We start from the raw sequence: 8,000 nt of genomic DNA, 5'->3' as shown, positions 1-8,000 counted from the left end.
ATCTACCATACGACCCAGCTATCCCACTGCTGGGAATATATCCAAAGGAATGGAAATCTTCGCCCATTTTTTTAATTGGGTTATTGTTAGTGTTTAAGTTCCTCATATATTCTGGTTATTAATCCTTTGTCAGATGCATAGTTTGCAAATACTTTCTCCCACTCTGTAGGTCATCTTTTTACTCTGTTAATTCTTTGTTTTTCTGTGCAGAATCTATTAAGATTGATATAATCCATTTTATTTTTCCTTTTGTTGCCTGTGCTTTCCCCAAAACACATATTCATAAAGACTGCACACAGTCCTACTTCCTGTAGTGTTTCTCCCAATGTTTTCTTTTAGGAGTTTTATAGTTTGGGGTATTATACTTAAGTCTTCAATCCATTTATAGTTTATTTTTTGTATATGTTAAGAGGTATGAGTCTAGTTTCATTCTTCTACATGTGGATGTCCAGTTTTACAAGCACCATTTTTTGAAGAGGCAGTCTTTCCCCAAGTGCATGTTCTTGCTTCCATTATCAAAGATCAATTGGCTATAGATATATGAGTGGATTTCTGGAATCTTTATTCTGTTCCATTGGTCAGAGTGTCTATTTATATGCCAGCGCCATTTGGTCTGGTTGCTATAACTTTGTAGTATAATTTGAAGTCAGGTAGTGTTATGCCTCTGGCTTTATTTATTTATTTATTTATTTTCCTCAGGATTGCTTTGGCTATTCAGGGTCTTTTCTGCTCCATATGAATATTAGGACTTTTATTTTTCTCCTTCTGTGAAAAATGCCATTGACATTTTGACAGGGATTGCATCAAATCTGTAGATTGCATTAGGTAGTATGGACAGTTTCACAATGTTTATTCTTCCAATCCATGAACATGGAATGTCTTTCCACATTTTTGAGTCCTCTTTTATTTCCTTCAGTAGTGATTAGTAGCTCTTATTGTAGAGATTTTTCACCTCCTTGGTTAAATTTATTCCGTTGTTTTTTGTGACTATTGTAAATGTGCTAGCTTTCTTGATTTCTTTTTCTGATAGTTCATTATAAAAATGCCACTGATTTTTGTGTGTTGATTTTGTATCCTGCAACTTTATGGAAACTGTTTATCAACTCTAAGAAGTGTTTTTTTCTTTTTTTCAGTTTGTTTGGTTGGGGTTTTTTTCATAGGGTCTTTAGTCTTTTCTGTATATAGGATCTTGTCATCTACAAATGGGCATAACTTGACTTCATCTTTACCAATCTGGATGTCCTTTATTTTTTTCTCTTGCTTAACTGCTCTGGCTAGTACTTCCAATACTATGTTAAATACGAGTGGTGAGAGTGGGCATCCTTGTCTTCTTCCTATTCTTAAGAGAAAAGCTTTCAACTTTTCCCCATTTTCCCTTACAGTGGGTTTGTTGTATACGGCTTTTATTGTGTTCAGATAATTTCCTTCTATGCCTAATATGTTGAGAGCCTTTATGATGAAGGATGTTGAATTTTGTTAAGTGATTTTTCTGTATCTTATAAGATAATCAAATGGTTTGTGTCCTTGATTTTGATGTCACGTATTACATTTATTTACTTGTACATTTTGAACCATCCTTGCATCTCTTGGATGAATCCCACTCGATTATGGTGTATAAATTTTGATGTGCTGATGTATCCCTTTAGCTAATATTTTATTGAGGATTTTTGTGTCTATGTTCATCAGAGATATTGGCCTATAGTTTCCTTTTTTGGTTGTATCTTTGTCTGGTTTTGGTATCAAGGTGATGCTGGCCTCATAGAATGAGTTTGGGAGAATGAATGGACCCTGTTTCTATTTTTTTGGAATAGCTTGAAGAAAATTGGTATTAATTCCTTTTTAATGGTTTGGTAGAATTCAGCAGTAAAGTCACCCAGTCCTGGGCTTTTCTTTGTTGGGAGACTGCTGATTACTGCTTCAATCTCATTGTTTTTTATTGATCTGTTCGGGTTTTCTACGTCTTCTTGGTTCAGCCTTGGTCATTTGCATATGTCCAGAAATTTATCCATTTCCTACAGGTTTTCAAATTTATTTGTGTATAGATGTTTACAAAAGTCTCTAATGAATCTTTGTATTTCTGTGGTTTTGTTGTAATGTGTCCTTTTTCACTTCCAGTTTTTGTTATTTAGGTCTTCTCTGTCTCTCTTTTAGTCTAGCTAATGGTTTTTATATTTTGTTTATCTTCTCAAAAACCAACTTTTTGTTTCATTGATCCTTTGTATCATTTTTTGGGTTTCTGTTACATTTTTAGTTCTGCTCTGCTCTTTCTTTCTTTGCATCTACTAATTTGGGGAATGAATTGTTCTAGATTTTCTAGTTCTTTGAGATGCAGCATTAGATTATTTATATGAAATTATTTTATCCTTTTGATGTAAGCACTTATTGCAGTAAACTTCCCTCTAAGATGTGCTTTTGTAACATCACAAAGATTTTGGAATAATATGTCTTTATTTTCATTAGTTTCAAGAATTTTTTTATTTCCTGTTTATTTTATTCTTTGACCTATGTGTAGTTCAATTTCCATGTGTTGGTATACTTTCCAGAGCTTCACTTGTTATTGATTTCTTGTTTTATTCCATTGTGGTCTGAGAAGATATTTGAAATTATTTCAATTTTTAAAAAATGTGTTAAGGCTTGATTTGTGACCTAACATGTGGTCTATCCTGGAAAATGTTTCAAGTGTTGATGAGAAGAATATATATTCTGTGTCTATTGGATTAAATGTTCTGTAGATATCTGCCAAGTGCAATTGGTCTAAAGTGTGGTTTAAATCCTGTGTTTCTCTGTTCATTTGTTGTCTAGACGATTTGTCCAATGTTGAGAGAGGGGTGTTGAGTTCCTCAACTATTCTTGCATTTGCATCTATCTCTTTCCTAAGGTCTAATAGTGTTTGCTTTATATATCTGGGTGTTTGATGTTGAGTGCATATATATTTACGATTGCTATGTCTCCTTGTTTGATAGATCCCTTTATCATTATATAGTGGCCATTTCTGTCTCTTTTTATAGTTTTCAGTTTAAAGTCTATTTTATCCTATATAAGTATAGCTACTCCTACTTATTTTTCATTTCCATTGCATGGTATGTCTTTTTCCATTCCTTCACTCTTTGTGTGTGTCTTTACATCTGAGGTGAGTCCCTTGTAGACAGCATATATTTGGGTCTTGTTTTTCAATCTAATCAGCCAGTCTGTGTTTTCTGAGTGGGGAATTAAATCCATTTACATTTAGGGTTGTTATTGAAAGGTATTGTCTTACTTGTGGCATTTTATCGATATTTATTTGTATGTTTTAAATATCTTTTCTCTCTTTTACTTTTATTGTTTGTCTTTGCTGTTTGTTAGTTTTTGGAGATGGTAAGATGGTTTCCTTCTGTTCTTCATTCACATTATTTTCTATCAGTGGGTTTTGTTCTTTCTTGTGTATTCATAGTAGTGATTATCATTTTTCAGATTCCAGATGCAAGACTCTCTTGGGGATTTCTTATAGGGCTGGTCATATGGTGGTGAGCACTCATAGTTTTTGTTTGTCTGGGAAATACACTATTTCTTCTTCATTTCTGAAATATAGCCTTGCTGAATTCTATTCTGTATTGTATTCTGTTCTCTACTATATTCTGTATTGTATTGTTTTCTAGGCTGGCAGTTTTTTCTTTTAGTTTTTTAATATATCATTACTTTCTCATCTGGCTTGTAGAGTTTCTATTGAGAAGAGTGCTATTAGTCTGATGGGGATTCTTCTTTAGTTGACTTGATACTTTTCTCTTGCTGTTTTTAGGATTCTCTCTTTGTCTTTGAGTTTGCCAGTTTGACTATAATGTGCCCCAGAGAAAACCTTTTTGGATTGAATCTGTTTAGTGATCTTTGAGTCTCTTGGATCTGAAGATTCATGTCTCTCACTATGCTTGGGAAGTTTTCTGCTATTATTTCATTGAATATGTTCTCAATGCCTTTTCCTTTTTCCTTCTCTTTAGGAATATCCATGATTCACTTGTTTGTGCACTTGAGGTTATCTTCTATCTCTTAGATTTTCTTCATTTTTTAAAAATTCTTTTTGCTTTTATTTTCATCCTCTTGAGTTACTTCAAAGAGAGTGTCTTCAAGATCAGAAATTCTTTCTTTGTTTACTCTAGCCTACTGCTTAAGCTCTAAGTTGTGTTTGTTATTTTGTTGACTGGCTCCTTCAGTTCCATGAGTTCTGCTACATTCTTTTTTAAAGTATTAATCTCTCGTTAAATTTCCTACTTCAAATACTGGATAGTTTTGCTCAGTTCATTTTGTCATCTAAGTGCATCTTCTTGTATCTCGTTAAGTTTCTTTAAAATGTTTATTCAGAATTCCTTTTCAGTAATTTTAGGGTTGTCCTGCTCTATGGGGTCTGGTATGTGAGAGTTATTATAGTCCATTCATGGACTCATATTTTCTTATTTTTTCATGTTTCTAGTATCTCTGCATTGATGGTTGCTCCTCTGGTAGAGCTGTTGCTTCTATTACTCTCTAGCCCTGGACTGAACTGGTGATCCTGTTTTTGTCAATGCTGGCTATCTGGCAGTGCCATTAGTGGCAGCTACTGCAGCAGTGGTCATTACAGCAGCCATCCACTTGGCTGCTGTGTTCACAGTGGTGGTCCACATAGTTACAGTGCCTGCAGTAGCAGTGAGTTTACCTTATGAGGCAGCCACCTCATCCACAGCTGCAATTGCCTCCCTGATGTTTGTGGTATACTTGGTGGCAGCAAGGTTACCTTGTGAGGATGGCAGCAGTGCCAGTGGCTGCAACTGCCTCTTCATGTCTGTAGTGTCCACAGTGGCAATGGGTTTGCCTCATGGGGGCAAAAGAGGCATAGGTGGCTGCAATTTCCTCCCTCACATCTTCGGTCCTTAATGACAGCAGGGTTATCTCATTGTAGCAGCTGCAGTGCCAGTGGCTGTAACTGTATCCCTCATGTCTGCAGTGTCCTTGGCAGCAGCAGGATTAAATTGTGGTGGTGGCAATGGTGGCAGTGGTTGCAGCCACCTCCCTTGCATCTGAGGAGTCTGTGGCTGCAAAGACAGGCCACCTGCTAGACTGCTGCTCTGTAGTAGGCAATGGTTCTGGGACTGGACATTGGCTCCAACAACTGTGGCAGCAGTGGTAGAGGGCCCATTTTGATCTTCATCTGCAGGAGGAAGACACCCTGGGCACCTCTAGTCTGCCATCTTCCTGGAAGTTTGTCATGCACTTTCATTTGATAATTACTGGGAGCACAATATAATAAATTATGTCATAGCTAAATTTTTTTTTTGACTGGGAAGGGGATTGCAACCCTTGGCATGGTGTGGTCTGCACAACACCCAGCCAGTGAGTGCACCGGCCATCCCTATATAGGATCCAACCTGCGGCCTCGGGGCTACCAGTGCTGTACTCTCCTGAGTGAGCCACGGGGCCGGCCCTCATAGCTAAATATTGATTCTAATTTACTTTGCTATTTCAGGTTAAAGGATATTAAATTTCAAATATTAAACAGTGGTTTTTCTCTTCTTCATTCAATAAAATTATTACAAGAAGAAGACATAAAATTCACCCAAATCAGGAAGGAAAAAAAGTAAAATCATCCCTAGATAATTGACATGATCCAATACTTAGAAAACCCTAAAGACTCCACATGCAAAAAAGCTGTTAGAACTAATGGATGAATTCAGTAAAGCTGCAAGATACAAAAATCAACATGCAAAAACTATTTGCACTTCTTCACACTAGCGACAACCCGTCAGATAAAGAAAAAATGAAAGCAAACTCATTTAGGACAGCATCAAAACAAATAAAATAAAATGCTAAGGAATACACTTAATCAGGGAGGCAAAAGATCTGGACACTAAAAACTATAAAACATTAAGAAAAATTTTTGAAGAAGACACATAGAAATAGAAAGATATCCCTGTTCTTGGACTGGGAGAATTAATATTGTGAAAATATCTATATTGTAAAAGTGACCTCCAGATTCAACAAAATCCCTGTCAAAATTCTAGTCATTTTTCTCAGAAATAGACAAGAGAATCCTAAAATTTTTATGGTACCACAAAAGACCCCAAATAGCTAAAATAATCTTTTTATACATATTTATGGGGTACAGAGGTGACTATAAGTATCTGTGTACAGTATGTGATCATCAAATCAATATTATTAGCCTGTTCGTCAGTACAAATCATCACTACTTTTTGTGTCTCTTACCCAGTTACTCCTTATTCCCCCTCTCCCTCCTTCTTTCCCACCTCTAGTAACTATAGGTCTGTTTTCTCCTTCTGAAAGTTCAACATTTTATTATGGTCTTTTTTTCTTTGTTTGTTTCTTAGTTCTCACTTATGAATGAGAAAATGTGGCATTTCTCTTTCTGTGCCTTATTTCTGGCTTATTTCACTCAACATAATTTTCTCCAAGCTCATCCATGTTGCTGCAAATGGCAGAATTTCATTCTTTTTTTATGGCAGAATAGTATTCCATTGTGTCTATATACCAAATTTTTCTTATCCAGTCATCCATTGATGGACATTTAGGTTGGTTCCTTATCTTGGCTATTGTAAGTATAGCTGCAATAAACATGAGAACGCAGGTATCCCTTCAACATGATGATTTCCATTCCTTTGGGTATATACACAGTAGTGGGACTGCTGGATCATATGATAGTTCTATCTGAAGTTGTTTGAGAAACCTCCATACTATTTTCCATGATGGCTGTACTAATTTACAGTCCCGCCAACAGTGTAGAAGAATTCCCTTTCATCCACATCCTTGCCAGTATTTAGCTAAAATAATCTTAAACAAGAAAGATAAAGCTGGAGGCATCACACTTCCTGATTTCAAATTGCATTGCAAAGCTATAGTAATAAAAACAGTATGATGCTAGAATAAAAATATACACATAGAAATGCAAATCAAAATCAGACAGAGATACCACTTCACATGGAATAGAATAGCTACAATAAAAAAAAAAGAAAGCCAGAAAATAAAAAGTGTTGATATGGGTGTGAATAAATTCGAACCTTTATACATTGTTCATGAGAATGTAAAATGGTGCAGCTGCTGTGGCAAAGTGTATGACAGTTTCTCAAAAAATTAAAAACAGAATTATCATATGATCCAGCAACTCCATTTCTTGGTATATACCTCCCCAGATTGAAAAAAATTAGATATATACCCAATATAGTGAGATATCAGTACACCCATGTTTATAGCAGCATTCTTCACAATAGCTAAAAGGTGGATAAACAAAATGTGATATATATATATATATATATATATATATATATATATATATATAGTATATATATATATAATAGAGTATTATATAGCCTTAAAAAGAAGGAAATTATGACATATGCTACAACATGGATGAGACTTGAGTACATTATTTTACATGATATAAGCCAGTCACAAAAAGACAAATGCTATATGATTCCACTTATATTAGATACCTAAAGTAGTCAAATTCAAAGAGACAGGAAGTAAAACGGTGGTTCCAGAGGCTTGGAGGGAGAGGGGAATGGAGAATCACTTTTATGAGATGAAAATACTTCTAGAGGTGGATGCTGCTGACAGTTGCAGAATAATGTGAATATTCTTAATACCACTAAACTGGACACTTAAAAATGATCAAGATGGTAAATTTTATGTTATGTGTATTTTATCACAATTAAAAATAATTTTTAGAATTGATAAAAAAAATACCCATCGACCAAGAATAGAGACCAGAAATAAACCCATACATGTACAGTCAACTGATTTTATACAATGGCATGAAGAATACAGAATAGGAAAAGGATAGTCTCTTCAATAAATGCTGTTGGGAAAACTAGATATACACATGCAAAAGAATGAAATTGAACCCATATCTTCAACCGGTCACAAACACCAACTCAAGATGAACTAAAGACCAAATGTGAGATCTAAAATAATAAAACTCCTAAAAGAAAACATAGAGAAAATGTCCTTGACATTGGCCTTGTCAATGATTTTTTTGGATTGCC

Source organism: Galeopterus variegatus, unplaced genomic scaffold, assembly GCF_000696425.1.
Source record: "Galeopterus variegatus unplaced genomic scaffold, G_variegatus-3.0.2 Scaffold13389, whole genome shotgun sequence".
NCBI lineage: Eukaryota > Metazoa > Chordata > Mammalia > Dermoptera > Cynocephalidae > Galeopterus > Galeopterus variegatus.
Note: the sequence above shows the minus strand (reverse complement) of the source record.